Source organism: Macaca nemestrina, chromosome 17 (genome assembly GCF_043159975.1).
Source record: "Macaca nemestrina isolate mMacNem1 chromosome 17, mMacNem.hap1, whole genome shotgun sequence".
Lineage (NCBI taxonomy): Eukaryota > Metazoa > Chordata > Mammalia > Primates > Cercopithecidae > Macaca > Macaca nemestrina.
Window position 1 is genome coordinate 92,136,362 of NC_092141.1, and position 15,284 is coordinate 92,151,645.

Genomic DNA, 15,284 nt, shown 5'->3' on the forward strand with positions numbered 1-15,284 from the left:
GACCAGATCTCTCAGCCTCTGAACTCTGTTCGGGTAAATGGGATTATGACTATGAGTGACTGGAAGGCCCCACTTGGTGCTGAGTGCACTTGGACCCATGTTATGTCTGTGGCACAACCGCTCAATGAGGTCTGCACGATCATTGCAGACGATCACTGCACGATCGTTCCTCACTGCAGGATCGTTCCTCACTACACGATCGTTCCTCACTGCAGGATCAGTCCTCACTGCAGGATCAGTCCTCACTGCAGGATCAGTCCTCACTGCAGGATCAGTCCTCACAGCAGGATCAGTCCTCACTGCAGGATCAGTCCTCACTGCACGCTCAGTCCTCACTGCAGGATCGTTCCTCACTGCAGGATCAGTCCTCAGCAGGATCAGTCCTCACTGCAGGATCAGTCCTCACTGCAGGATCAGTCCTCACTGCAGGATCAGTCCTCACTGCAGGATCGTTCCTCACTGCAGGATCAGTCCTCAGCAGGATCAGTCCTCACTGCAGGATCAGTCCTCACTGCACGATCGTTCCTCACTGCAGGATCAGTCCTCACAGCAGGATCAGTCCTCACAGCAGGATCAGTCCTCACTGCAGGATCAGTCCTCACTGCAGGATCGGTCCTCACTGCACAATCGTTCCTCACTGCACAATCGTTCCTCACTACACGCTCAATCCTCACTACACGATCGTTCCTCACAGCAGGATCGGTCCTCACTGCAGGATCAGTCCTCACTGCAGGATCAGTCCTCACTACACGATCGTTCCTCACTGCAGGATCAGTCCTCACTGCAGGATCATTGCAGATGATCACTGCACCATTATTCCTCACTGCTCGAGGGAGGAACCACAGCACAGAGAGGGTGAGCCACTGGCCCAGGGCACGTAGCTGTGAGGGGGGAACTAGGAATTCTCATCCAGCCTTTGGGACAGTTACACGTGGACTAGATGTGACGGATCTCGAGCCACGTTGACCATTGAGTCCCTGTCCCCTCAGTGGGTTTCAGAAGAGAGGCTGCCCCTCTCCCGCATCTCAGGAGCTCAGAGGCCCTGGGACCGGCAGACAGTTCTTGGCCAGGTGGCTGCTCCTGGGGTCACATCACTTGGGGGTGCTGGCCTGGCATGCAGGCGCCCCCGTGCCTGTGGGGTCCTCTCTGGGTTGGCCTTCTGGGGACGGTGGGAGGACCCTGATCTGCCTGGTTGGTGCTGCCTGAAGAGGCGTGTCCTCACCCTTCACTTTGCCTTTCAGAGCCCCCAGAGCACGGTCACCCGCAACCCCAGCCTGGCCTGGCCTCAGTCCCGCTGGCCACCCTTGCTCAGGGATCGCTGGGGGTCCTTGGACCTCAGACCACGCAGGGCCTCCCTTTGCTGAACAGGAAAACAGGACGGCCACCCTCGGGCCACCGGCCATGAGCACCACAGCGGCAGGTTCTCGTCTGGGCTGGATGTGTCAAGGCCGGGTTTGGGGGCCAGAGGCTCCCCAGAAGGCCTCCCACTGGCCACAAGACACAGGCAGCCCCTCAGCCCCGCAGCCACGTCCTCTCTGACAGGGCCCCTCTTGCCCCAGGCCCAGCCAAGCCACCACGGCCAGCTCCACGCACACATCTGGCTGAGTACACACGCCAGGCTGCGGGGCGGTGTCACAGCCCAGGAATGCAGGAAGACGTCTGGGGTTCTGGCACCAAGGCATGGCCGTGCACCAAGAATGTGCCTTGTAGAGACATAATTATGCATTGGGGGAACACGGCATAACAAACCCAGTGGATGCCACCGATTCCGCTTACTTTACTGAGCGCTGAGAGGACAGCAAAGTGCAGCAGCTGGAAAAGTGTCTCTGACCCTCAGAGGGGAGGGCGCTGGCTGGTGGGGACGGAGGGATGCCTGGGCATGGGTGGGCACAACCGTGGGGGTGCTGGCCTGGGGGCGCCTCTGCCCCTCCCCAGGGGAGGAGGAAGGAGGCCGGGCGAGGGCGTGGGCGGCGCTGTCCTGGCGGATGGCTGAGGAACCAGGGTGCAGCCGCAAGTGCGTGGCAGCGTGGCAGAGCGGCTGAACGGCCTCATTGTGTGGAGTGAGGCCGAAAGGCCAAGGGGGCAGGCGGGGGAAGACACACATTTCATAACTTCTGTTCCATTGTGAAAGGGCTGCCTGCCCCTTTCAGAAAACTTGGAAATCACAGCAGGTCTCCAGCAGGGAAAGCAGTGCATGGGGGAGGGGTCTTATCTCTGGGCTGCGCTGTCTCCCCACCCAAAGCCCACGGCCGTCAGCCTTCCGGGCATTTCTGTCAGAACTTTAAGCCACATGTCTGTGTGTCTGTCCGTGCATACAAACACATCGATGTTTATGTGTGTGCTCACATCACTGGGGTCATGTTATATGTGTTGTAAAAATTACTTTTTAACTTGTGTAATTTGTATTTTATATGTATATAAAACAAACTCTACCATCTTAACTGTTGTTAAGTCTACAGCTTGGTGGCATGAAATACATTTACATTAACTAACTGTCAATTTCCAGGATGTTTTATCTTCCCTCACCGAGACTCTGTCCCCTTGGAACACGAACTTCCCAGTCCCCCTCCCCCAGCACCCACCGCTCTGCTTCCGTCTCCACGAAGCGGACGACCTGGGACTGCACATGAGTGGAGTCACGCAGGATTTGCCCTTATGCGTCTGGGCTATTTCCCTCGGCACAGTGTCCTCGGGGCTCATCCGTGCCATCGCAAGCGTCTGACTTTCCTTCCTCTTCAAGGCTGGGTAACGGCCCTTCATGTGGCCAGACCGTGTTTTATTCACTCATCTGGCGATGGTCTTTTTGGCTGTTGTGAGTAATGTGGCTGTGAACGTTTGTGTCTTGTTCTGTACAAAGCAAAACACACATTTTCATTCTTTCCAAAATGTCCTTATGTTTCCTGTTGAATGCCCTGGACTCAGGATTTGGGGGAGCCGGTCATTATCACACCCAGGGTTTTCGCAGGAAAGAGCCTCAAGCCTTTTGTGCTCTCCGGACACGTCCTCCCCACGGTCGGCTGCTCAGAAATTTTTCTCTCTGGAGGACTGGGGGGTCTCTCTAGCCTGGCCATCCTGAGTCCAAGTTTCTTTTCCCTGACAACAGACAAGCGAGCGAGGAGCCCCTCTCAGTCCACGAGCTGATCCTTCGGAGGCTGGGGTTGCAAACCCTGATGCTTGGTGGGCTGGGGTCTACCTCCGGGACCCCCTCCTTCAGAGTGAGGGCTGGTGCAGGTTTTCTTTTCTCCTCACCTGAGAGTTTTTTCTGCTGTCTGAGAGAAGAGGGTGAAGGCTCCATGGCTCTGCAGGAGCCTGGCAAAGAGGATGGGGTCTGGGGTCCTGAGCCTGCCCAGCGGCCCCACCCTGCACTGACCTGTGGGAGAACGGCCTCTTGGCAGGTCAGTCCTGGTGGCGGCTTCCCTGGCGCGAGGGGCTGGGTTCCAGAGCCTGGCTTTCCCCCCCTACAGCGGGCAGGGCTGACAGGGGCCCCAGAACCAGGGACTGTAGCTCTGGGAGGTGGCCTTGGGGAACCATTTTCCCAACGGGTGGGCCCTTTTGTTCTCCTGTCTGTGCACGCAGGGCACCCAGGTCCCAGGATGGACCCTATTTTGAGAGATTTATTTACTTTTTTTTCTTTTGAAAGGGCCGTGGCCAGGCAGAACGTTGAAGCAGAAGGAGCCAGACAGTAGCTGCTCTCTCAGAAAGCTCGCCAGGTGTGTACAGAGCGGGGCAGGAGCCAGGTCTGCAGGAGGGCCGGTGGGGAAAGGCCATGCGGTCTGCAGCCGGGGGCCGGGCCGTGCTCAGCGCTGTGTGGTGGGGACACCAGGAAAGGCTGTGGGGGGTCTTGGGAGTCGACGCCCTCCCTGAGGGGCCCTAAGTCCCTGCCAGCGGGTGGAACCAGAGGGTCCCTGGAATAGTCTGTGTGGACCCCCAGGGTCCCCTCCCCATCCCCCGGGCGTTGGCCTCCTGCAGGATGCTGACCTGACTGCGGTGTGTGGGGGTGTGCGAATCACCAACGACAACCTTCAGTCCAGGAAAACCATGCTGTGTTCCTCGGAGGAGTCTGGCTTTTCCCGTCCCGGCTGGGGATGTGGGATCCTTTTAACCTACTTTCAAGAGCAGGTTTCGAGGGGCTTGTTTTTTAAAATCACAAAACAAACGTAACTATTGTTCTCCTACTGATGAAATTACCCATTTTCACGACCCGGGGACGATCTATTTTCATCCTTTCGTGTAGGCCACTGTGGACCTTTTCTCCTTTTATGCACACAACAGTATGTTTTCAGGCTTTTCCAAATCAGGAGCACGTTTTATAAATATGTATATAATTTTCTGGATTGATTTTAAAATGAAATCTTGGGACAGACTTCCATGACCGTAACTATGGAGGTACCTCACTCAGGCTAACAGTTGTGCAGGTTTTTATTTTGTGAACATAATCAATGGATGTTAAGATTTTAGGTTCCCTTTTTCCTTGCATTACAAACAATGCTTTTTCTCTCCTTCTCCCTTTGCATACACTCCCAGCAGTGTCAGTGAGCTGGGGCCTCGTACTCCTGGGTACGGCAGGGCGCGAGGCTGGTACGGGGAGCTTCTCCTAGACTGCGCGGCCCCTGAGCAACGTTCCTAGTGTGCAAAGGCCTCTCCTGGTTTATGGAAAGGATCCAGAGGGGGGAAGAGCCTTGCAGCCCGCATGACGTTGGGCCAGTGTTTCCTCCTGCTGAGGCCCTCGCTTCCCACCAGATCTGGGGCTGCTTTTCACGTCTCAGCCCCAGCCCGGGTCCAGCCTCTGTCTGCAGGGCCTGCTCAGAGTGTGTCTGAGTGTGGCCTCGCCCTCTGTTCCCAGCCCCAATCCATGGATGTGAATAAAACGGAAACCAGAATTCGGGAGCCTGAGAGGCCAGGGTTCCAATCTCTGTAACCTCAGGACAGAGGGCTGGGGGCAGGGGGGCCTGTGTGACAGGCCAGGGGAAATGTGGGGCAGTGTGACAGGCCAGGGGAAACGGAGAGTTGTAGCCATAAGTGGGCTGAGGCCCAGGGTGTCCCCTGGCCAGTCTCTTCTGCACAGGCCCTGAGACCAGGGATTCCTCCCACCTTGCTCTGGGCACTGGGGGCTCAGCTCAGTCCTGTTCCAGCCCCACTTTGATGCCCAGGAAGTCCCAGGATAAAATCGCAGGGACAGAAGCTGGGGCTACTGCTAAGACCTTTTGACATGGAAATGCTGATTCGGAGGCTCAGGGGCTTCCCACTCAGCTCCCTCGGGAGGCCTAGGGCCAGGGCGTCAGGTTGGGGTGCCCAAGCCTGTTCTCCGTGCCGGAGGGCCGGTGTCCAGGGGCCAGTGCCCAGGCCAGGGCTCACCCGAAAGGCCTGGAGCCTCACACGCTCAGGTAGGAAGTGCGCTTGGGAGCCTGGGTGGCCCCTGCAGTTGTTTTGGGAGGATTTTGCTCTGATTTTTTCCTGCATAGCCAAGGTAAGTGCAGTTTTTGCCCTTTATTCATTGGAGAGTCTGGCCTGTCCTGCCAAGCATAGCGTTTCCATCACGCTGGCCATGAGCACCCGAGGGTGTCCCAGGGCCACGCAGGCTGCTGGAAACCAGATAGACCTCAGTGCTCTACCGCTGCTCTGGCCCACAGGACCCTGCAACCCTCCTTGAAGGGGCAGGTCCGCTGGTAGGGGGGGCACAGGGGACCAGCCGCCCACAGACACGCTGGGCACCCACATGGTGGAGTCCTCTCGGCCACAGCAAGGGATGTAGCCCCCGACGGACTCAAAATGTGAAGCCCAGAGAAAGCCGCCACACAGGAGCACGCAGGGGTCCCAGGACAGGCACAGCCCCCCACACAGCCGCAGGTGGGGTCCTGGGGCTGGGGCTGCTGACAGGCGTGGGCTTCTTTTGGGGCGATAACAATGTTTCGGAACTAGGTAGAGGTGATGGTTGCATAACATTCCAAATAGACTAAAAATCACTGAGGTGTACATTTTTAAATGGTTAAATTTATATGTGAATTTTACCTCAATAAAAACATAAAACCTGTTTGCAGAGCTCCCTGAGGCCAGATCCCCCAAACCCTTGAGGGCAGGACCTCTCCTCTGTTTACTGTGCCCCCTCAACATGGCACGGACTTCCCATGGCCAGGGCTCCCCAGCCAGGTTCTTAGGGAGGAGGCAGAGCAGGACAGGAGGAGGCGGGGTCAGGACAGGAGGAGGCGGGGTCAGGACGGGAGGAGGCGGGGTCAGGACGGGAGGAGGCGGGGTCAGGATGGGAGGAGGCGGGGTCAGGACGGGAGGAGGCGGGGTCAGGAGGGGAGGAGGCGGGGTCAGGACAGGAGGCGGGGCAGGAAAAGAGGAGGCAGAGTCAGGACAGGAGGAGGCAGAGTCAGGACAGGAGGAGGCGGGGTCAGGAGGGGAGGAGGCGGGGTCAGGAGGGGAGGAGGCGGGGTCAGGACAGGAGGCGGGGCAGGAAAAGAGGAGGCAGAGTCAGGACAGGAGGAGGCAGAGTCAGGACGGGAGGAGGCGGGGTCAGGAGGGGAGGAGGCGGGGTCAGGAGGGGAGGAGGCGGGGTCAGGACAGGAGGCGGGGCAGGAAAAGAGGAGGCAGAGTCAGGACAGGAGGAGGCGGGGTCAGGACAGGAGGAGGCAGGGTCAGGAGGGGAGGAGGCGGGGTCAGGACAGGAGGCGGGGCAGGAGGAGGCAGAGTCAGGACAGGAGGAGGCAGAGCAGGACAAAAGGAGGTGGAGCCAGGATGGGAGGCAATATGATTAGGTAGCTCCCTGTAAAATTTGCTGGGTTTAAGATTATCTTATTTCAAAAGTTTGTGCTATGTTGTTTTAATAAAGACTTTAACTGAAAGGAATGTTCATTCACTGAAATTAAGTGAGCACCTACTCCTTGTGCAGGGCTGTGTTTCATGTGTGGCTCTAGGGGCTGGCTGACTGTGAAAGATGCTTGTGCAAAATTACGGGGCTGTGTGAGGAGGTAATTCAGAAGATGTCCCCTGATGGGGTACCATTAACTATCAAGAGTGTTGGGATGGGGGTTCATGGCAGAGAGGGGTGCCTGGGTGGACCAGAGGTTGCAGCCAAGCATGTGGAAGAGATGGAAGGCAGACTTGGGAAGTGGGGATACTGTGTGGGTAAGAGCTGGGGGTGGGCCTGAGTCCCTTCCAAACCTGTGGGACAGCTAAGGACATGACAGCCACCAGCTGCCCTACCTCCCAGGGGGACAGGCCTCCTGCGACTGGTTGGGCTAGGGGCTTGGTTTCCCTTTTGGGGGTGGGTCGGCACTGTGTCCATCCAGCTGCCCTTTATGTTTGGGAACCTTGGCTGTTTGAGCCACAAAGTCAGGCCCAGGCTGCCCCATTTACCTGACAGACCCTGAGAATCAGGACTTTTGCTCAGAACTTACAAATGCAGAATATAGTGGGAACCATTTCACTGCCTTGTAATGAGGGGCAACGTGACAAGGCCTTGGCCACCTTCAAAACGAGAAGCTCAGGGTGATATTTCAACGCCTGTGTCGTCTGTATGGAACCTTCTGTAGCGTTCTAGAAGACGGGGTCCCAGTTCATTTCCATAGGGTGAAAAATATTGCAGTTCCTCCAGCTCCCTCTCCTTTGAACTGCACAGCCTCCCTGAGAATGTGGTTTCGCCTCTGAGCCGGGCAGTGTGTGCAAGCTTCATCAGACTGGAAGCCTGTCAGTCTCCAAACCTCTGTGACACAACTTTTCCTGGTTGGTTTAAGCCTGAACAGGGTGGGTGTTAGTCCACTTTTACGCTGCTGTAAAGAACTTCCCGAGACTGGGTAATTTATAAAGGAAAGAGATTTAATTGACTCACAGTTCCACATGGCTGGGCAGGCCTCAGGAAACAATCACAGCAGAAGGCCGAGGGAGGCAGCCACCTTTTTAACAAGGTGGCAGGAGAGAGGATGATGCAGGAGGAGCTACCAGACACCTATAGAGCCATCAGGTCTCATGAGAACTCACTCACCATCATGAGAACAGCACGGAGGAAACCGCCTCCCTGATCCAATCACCTCCACCTCGGCTCTCCCTCGACATGTGGGGATTAGGATTATTCTGATTCAAGACGAGATTTGGGTGGGGACACCACCAAACCAAACCAGTGGAGATGGGCATCTTGGCTGAGCCGGAGGTCAGAACAGCACTGAATTTAAACACCTTTTTAGATATTTAACAGCCAATCACAGTCAATTGTATTATCTACAGGACGGTGCTCGTGAAACTTCCCAATAGTTCTGATGAGGAAGAGGAGTGTGCTGCTTGTGTGCACGTGCAGTTTGACGAAGGAATGATCTCCCCTGTGTGTCCTGTGGGCAGATGTCCTGCACCGTCCCTGGGGCTGTGGACCTGGCCATTCTGCAAACACATCGGACTTTCTTTTTTTCCTTTTTAAGTATAACTCACGAGAAGTCCTGGGATCTCCATGGCTGTACCTAGGGAGGAGAATCTCTTCAGTGTGGAAAGGAGGCATTGGTGAGGGTTGTAGAAGCCCAGCACGGGAGTGCTGGGAGAGGGCGGGTGGTGTGTGTGATGGGCGCAGCCCATCCCAAATACGAGAGGGTGTGCCACCGCGTAGTGCCCAGAAACACACACATAGCATCCCGTTGGACGGCTTTAGCAGGACGCTTCAAAACAGCCAGGAGGTGATACTTCACACCACTGTGAATCCTGTTCCTCTGAAAACTAGCACATCTTTTTGAGACAGCCTCAATCTCCTGGGCTCAAGCGATCCTTCCACCTCAGCCTCCTGAGTGGCTGGGACTACAGGCATGCACCGCCATGCCCAGCTAATTTTTTTTTTTTTTTTTTTTAAGTAAACACGGGGTCTTTCTTTATTGCCCAGGTGGGTCTTGAACTCCTGGGCTCAGGTGGTCCTCTTGCCTCGGCCTCTCAAAGTACTGAGATTACAGTCGTCAGACACTGCACCCGGCCACATTTTTTATGTGTATAATTCCCAATAGGGAAACCCCTATAGGGAAGGGAAGAGATAGCAAAAAGACAAGTTCTCGTCTCAAATCAGTACTCCCGCCCCCACAAAAACCCCAACCCAAAAGCCTCACCGTAATTATCTTTAGGAATTTCCACCCTTTCTCCCTAGGAAATTTGAGATGGGTGGTGGGTGGAAGGGTCTCGTGCTCCCCTAGAAGCACTGAAGGAGGGGGAGGCGCCAGCGTCCGCCCTTTGTGTTGGGTTTAAGCAGGTGCTGTCTCTGGCGCATGGGGCCAGGGCCGGATGTCTAAACACCAGAGCAGCCCAGGATTCGTCACAGAGGGGAGCAGGGTGTATCTTACGGGGGCCGATGGTGCAGGCAAACCTCAGGGTCTGCGGTTTTTGTGGTTGCCTCGAGTCTCATCCAGGCTGGGCTGTCTCGGAACCGGGTCTCCTGTCCAGCGTTTGCATGGTGTCTTTAAAAATCACAAAACGTATGGAAGTGGTGGACAAAGACTTTTCAACTTTGGCGATTCTGTTCTTCCCAAAGGTGCAGAGAGCCTGCAAGGTCAGGAGCTGTGCGATGAGCTTGCTAGAAGGTCAAGGGTGAAAACAGCCCTAGTGTGGCTCCCAGGTATGGCCGGCTGACCTGCCCAAAGCCAGGTGTGGAGCGGTGGTGCCCACACAGCTTGGAGCTGGTGGCACAGGGCCCGGTGTTCCTCGGAGAGTCAGATCTGTCTCCGTGGGCTCGCCTCCTGTGTGAGCGGTGGGTCGTGCGCGTGGGGCGGCGGGACACCTGGCCGGTGTTCCAGGGGGTGACTGACTTGCGATTCTTCTTTTGAGTGGGCACCCAGCCTCCTTCGACGCCCCGGGTGGGGAGAGTGAGGGGCCTGAGCTTGTCCCTGGTGCTCAGACGCTTCTCAGGTCACGCCAGGGCCGTGCCCTCAGGCCGCTCCACCTTGGACAAGTCGTTTGGCCTCGCTGGGCCCTACGCCATGTAGCCTCTGCCCTTTCCTCTCCAGGTTCCTGTTTCAAAGCGTCTCTCTGAGGGGCTGGGGTGACACAGGCGCCACCATAGGGGAGGGCAGTGGCCTCACAGGAGCCAGCAGAGGGGCCATCAGGGCCTGGCTATGGGCAGTTAGGTGGCAGGGGGGGCTGAGAGGTCTCCGTGGTTGGGTCTGAGGTGAGGCAGGTTTGAGTTGGGCAGGACCGGGGGGAGGGGAGGTGATGGGGGCCCATGGAGATGAACATGGTCCACCGTCACCCCACGCTGGCGGGGAGGGGAGCCGATGGGGGTCCATGGAGGCGGACGTGGTCCACCGTCACCCCACACTGGTGGAGAGGGGAGGCGATGGGGGCCCATGGAGGGAGACGTGGTCCACCGTCACCCCACACTGGTGGGGAGGGGAGGCGATGGGGGTCCATAGAGGCAGACGTGGTCCACCGTCACCCCACGCTGGTGGGGAGGGGAGGCGATGGGGGTCCATAGAGGCAGACGTGGTCCACCGTCACCCCACGCCGGCGGGGAGGGGAGGCGGTGGGGGTCCATGGAGGTGGACGTGGTCCGCCGTCACCCCACGCCGGCGGGGAGGGGAGGCGGTGGGGGTCCATGGAGGTGGACGTGGTCCGCCGTCACCCCACGCCGGCGGGGAGGGGAGGCGGTGGGGGTCCATGGAGGTGGACGTGGTCCACCATCACACCGCGCCTTCCTCCAGCACATCCTTCCCGTGGGTGGAGTCACAGCCCTGAGCTTCCTCTCCCTGCAGCCCTGTGGTGGAATCTGTTCTGTGCTCAGGGACGGCGCCTGGTCCTGGGGGCTGGGCGGAGCTTGGAGGGGCCGCCCCGGCAGCTTTGGTGGGTCGGGCACTGCAGAGCTCGGCAAGGGCTTCGTCTCAGAGCTTCGGTGAAATTGAGGCCAGTGGTGCAGCCTGCAGGACGCTGAGGTGATGTGAGCCCCGGGGGCCGACTCCACACTCTGGCCAGTGTCCTGGCAACTGGGTGACCACGGGCTGTCTCTGCAGCAGCCGCCGCTCTCGGGTCCCCCTGGTATTGAGGGACTTGCTTGGGGTCGCCGTGGAACTCGGAGCTGCAGGGAGGCTGAGGCCAGAGGCTTAAGACCCCAGTGTCAGAAGTAAATTAAAGGCGGGTGAAGGATGAGCGTGGGTGGTGGGGGCAGCTGGGAGCCCAGGACGTCAATCCTCGCAGGGCCAGGCGGCTTTGTTGGCCTCCCGCAGCTGACAGGCGCCCCGGTGGGCAAACACTGAGAAATTGTGATGGGCACAGAGATGACTGAGCAAAACGTGCAGGAAGGAGGTGCTGAGCCTGAGAAAAGGCTCTGAAGGTCAAACAGCAGGAGCGCTGGCCCAGCTCAGCTCCAATACCCACTGCAGCCGGGAGTCCTGGGGGTGTCCCCCGCTGACACTGAGGAGGGAGTGGTCCAGAAAGCAGCCCCCACTCACCTGGAGAGGGGTCTTTCTCCACACATGAGCTGGGGGTGGCCACCGGCCCTGCCAACCTCAGGACTCATGCCCTGTCCACCCAGCCACACTCCCTCCGTCCAGCGTGCTCGGACAGGGCGGCGTGGAGCAGGCACTGTCCCTGGAGTGTCGTGGCCACCCCAGGGCTTAATTTGGAGGTGCCAGATTTGATGGTTGTCAGCCTGGGCAGGATTGAGGGCTTGTCCCAGACAGTCGGGAGACAAGCTGGGAGAACATCACTGGAGATAGATAATAAAGGCACTGATAAGGCCTGCGTCGACATGAGGTGCTGTCTGGAAAAGGCTGAGCCTGGTGGGGAACGGGTACCCTGGAATGGGGGCCTGGACTTGGAGGACAGACCCAAAGCGTTTGAAGGTCACAGGGTGATGTTGAAGGGGCAGCAAAGAGAAACCGAAGACCCGCTTTCAGAAGCTCGCCAAGCAGGGAGGCCACGTTTGGCTGCTCAGCAGGCAGCGGCAGAGCCCAGCTTTTCGTGTTTTGTCCTAGTGCCCAAGGTCTAGGAGATGGTTTTGTTTTATTTTTAGTTTTTGAAAAATAGAGATGGGGTCTTGCTACGTTGCCCAGGCTGGTCTGGAACTCCTGGCCTCAAGGGATCCTCCTGCCTCGGCCTCCCAAAGTGCTGAGCCACATGCCCAGTCTGGTTCCGTGAGCCACGCGGGTGAGTCGTTTCGCTGCTCACAGCGTGTGGGTGTCTCCCCAGCAGCCTGACCCACGAAGGGCACAGCAACAGAAGAGAGGTCAAGGGCCCCCTCCTGTGGGTGTGAGGAGATGCCATCTTAGCACATCTGTGTTCATGGAAGACGTGTGCCTTCAGTGGAAACCGTCGGTTGTCTGGGTCAAAGTGGGCTACAAAAACCTCCTGGGGGCTTCCTGATCGGAGTCAACGTTTACCATATAGAATGTGGGGCTCTGGGCATAAGGGCAGCCTAGAAATCTCTCTGTTATACAGACATTTTCCTTTTTAGAATTTGACCTTGATGTGCAAAGGAAATAAGTATATTATTGAGGTGTTATCGTTTGGTCCACAGTTTTGGAAGCCTCCCAGGTGTGCACGGTGGTTGGGGTTGTGTGTACGACGCACCCGCTCTGCCCGTGAAGAGCTTACACCGAACAAAGGCCGTGGACATGTTGCTGTGCACGTTCTATGTGCACATAGACTTGAACTGAACACAATCAAACAGGTTTCTTACCTGCAGGACCATCAGAAAGACACCGGGCTGGGACAGGCTGTGGGGTCTTGGATACCCGGCATGATGGTTTAAAATATATCTGCTACTTTGACAGTCCTCCTTCCAAAAGGTAGAGCCCAGCTCCTGTCCCCTGAGCGTGGGCTGCGCCTCCGCACCTGCCTTTAGAGAGTAGGATATGGTCGGAGTGACGCGCCGAGACTCCCCAGGCTAGCTCAGGAAAGGATGGCTTCTGCCTGTGCGCTCTCTTGTCGTTCACTTTGGGGGAGCAGCTGCCCTGTTGCAGGGCCCTTAAGCAGCCCGTGAGGCTCACGCTGTGGGGAACTGAAGGCTCCCCAGCCTTGAGAGGGAGCTACCGTCGACCGACCTCTTGGTAACAACCTCACAGCAGACCCCAAACAAGCACAGCTGAGCAGCGCCCAAATCCCTGAGCCGAAGACATTGAGGACGATCGATGTTCACTATTGATTTGAGTCACTGAGTGCTGTCCTGTGGCCGTCGTTGACGAACGAACCTGGCATGGAGGTTCTGTTCTGGGGGACGTGGGGAGGCCTGGAGGTTACTTTGTGGGGAGGAGACGCAATGAACAGCCAGTGATGCCTCAGAGATGCCCCTGCAGCAGCTGGGGTGTGCGGGGCGTGAGACAGCGGGGGCGGATGGGCTGGGAGAGCTCCGGGGAAGAACGTTCCACATCCAGGACGTGTCTTCCCCACTCACGCGCCCCGGCCGTGCCGGGAGAGGCGCTCTGTGAAGCTTGGGTCCGGGGGAGCTGGGGGTCCAGGAGGGATTAACTCTGCTCGTCTAAGCCGCCAACATCTCTGCCTGTCCGAGAATGTGGTGCTGGCACCTGAGAACAAAACATCCGCCTTCCCTGTGCTTGCAGAGGGACCCAGTGCAGGACCTTTGATATGAACGCATGTTCGTTGTGTTTATGCTTAATCACTGAATTATTTTCATAGAGAATCCTGACAAAGTTGTTGCTCTGTGCAGGTGCGGCCGCAGGACTGGCAGCAGAAAGGCACTTTTGTGAGAAGAGGGATGGCAGAAGCACAGAGGTGGACCTGGAAAAGTCAAAGAGAAAAGAAGCCGTGGGCCTCCTGTGGGTGGAAGCTCCGGATGGCTGACCCAGAGCTCCGGCTCAAAAGAGCAGAGACGTGGGGGGTGGGAATGCAGCGGGAAGAGCGGCCGGTGAACCAGGGTCCTCGGCAGCGGGACGGCCCCCCCCCCACGGACAGATGGCAAGTGTGGTGAGGAGGCGGAGAAACGAGCTTGTCACCACGGCGGGAACGTGGCGGGCGCAGCCGCTGTGCAGAACAGCCGGTCACTCCTCAGATAAGAAGCACGGAGCCCCACACAAGCCAGCCGTCCACGCCTAGATGTAGCCAAAGAGAACCAGAAACACAGTCCCCAGTAACACGTGTACCTGGTGTTATTCGTAAAAGCCAAAAAATGGCAACAGCCCCAAGCTCATCAATAGACAAGAAAATGTGGTACATCTACCGGGCACGGCGGCTCAGCCTGTCATCCCAGCACTGTGGGAGGCTGAGGCGGGCGGATCACCTGAGGTCAGGAGTTCAAGACCAGCCTGGCCAACATGGTGAAGCCCCAGCTCTACTAAATACAAATATTAGCTGGGCGTAGTGGTGCACCTGTAATCCCAGTTACTCGGGAGGCTGAGGCAGGAGAATCGCTTGAACTCAGGAGGCGGAGGTTGCAGGGAGCTGAGATTGTGCCACTGCACTCCAGCCTGGGCAACAGAGCGAGACTCTGCCTCAAAGAAAAAAAGTGGTATATCTGTGCGATGCACTGCAAAAATACAAAGGAATGAAGCCCTGTCATATGTTACAACATGGATGAACCATGAAAAGATCATGCTCAGTGAAATGAGCCACACACAAAAGGCCACATAGTGTATGATGCCATTTACACGAAGAGCTAAGAAGAGGCAAATCCAGAGACGGAAAGTGGACAGTGGTTGCCGAGGCCTGGGGAGGGGCTGCTAATGTTGTACGAGGTTTCCTTTTGTGTAATGAAAACATTCTAAAATCAGAGTCGTACAACCTTGGAAATGTACAAAAGGCCACCAGATTCTACACTTTAAATGGTTGATTTTTATGGTGCGTGTCTTTTTTCCTCAATGAAGCTGTTTGAAAAAGAAAGGGGGGAAAGAGAGGAAGAGAGAGAGGTGCCAGTGGGGGAGGAAAAGAGGAAGAGGAACCTCACAGAGCAGAGTCCAGGTAGAACCGAAAACAGGAACCTGCGGTGCAAGCGGCATGGCGTGCGCTGTGCTGCCCTGTGTGCTGCCCTGTGTGCTGCCCTGTGCCCTGCCCGGTGCTGCCCGGTGCTGCCCTGTGCCCTGCCCGGTGCTGCCCTGTGCCCTGCCCGGTGCTGCCTGGTGCTGCCCTGTGCCCTGCCCGGTGCTGCCCTGTGCCCTGCAGGTGAGCCGTCGTGGCTCGCTGCAATTTCACTTTGTTGTGTCAGGACAGAGAAAAAGATGAAGTTGGCATGAAGCGCAGGTTTGGGGCTTTTCCCCCAGTTGGTAAAGGGGCTGACAGACAGGCTGCGTGTGGCGTGAGTGTGTGTCGCAGGCATTTTGTTTAACCAGAATGATGAGGGTGCGTCGAGGCCGTCCCAGAGAGCTCAGGTCGTAGAT

General features: G+C 57.3%; 1 long non-coding RNA gene across 1 annotated transcript; it reads left to right on the plus strand.

The window, feature by feature from the left end:
- The first annotated feature begins 1,932 nt into the window (after positions 1-1,932).
- LOC105469360 (uncharacterized) lies at positions 1,933-14,935 on the plus strand. Its single transcript, XR_979914.3, has 3 exons — positions 1,933-3,395; positions 3,641-3,710; positions 13,622-14,935. It is a non-coding gene; the product is annotated as an uncharacterized lncRNA (long non-coding RNA).
- The last annotated feature ends 349 nt before the right edge of the window (positions 14,936-15,284 follow it).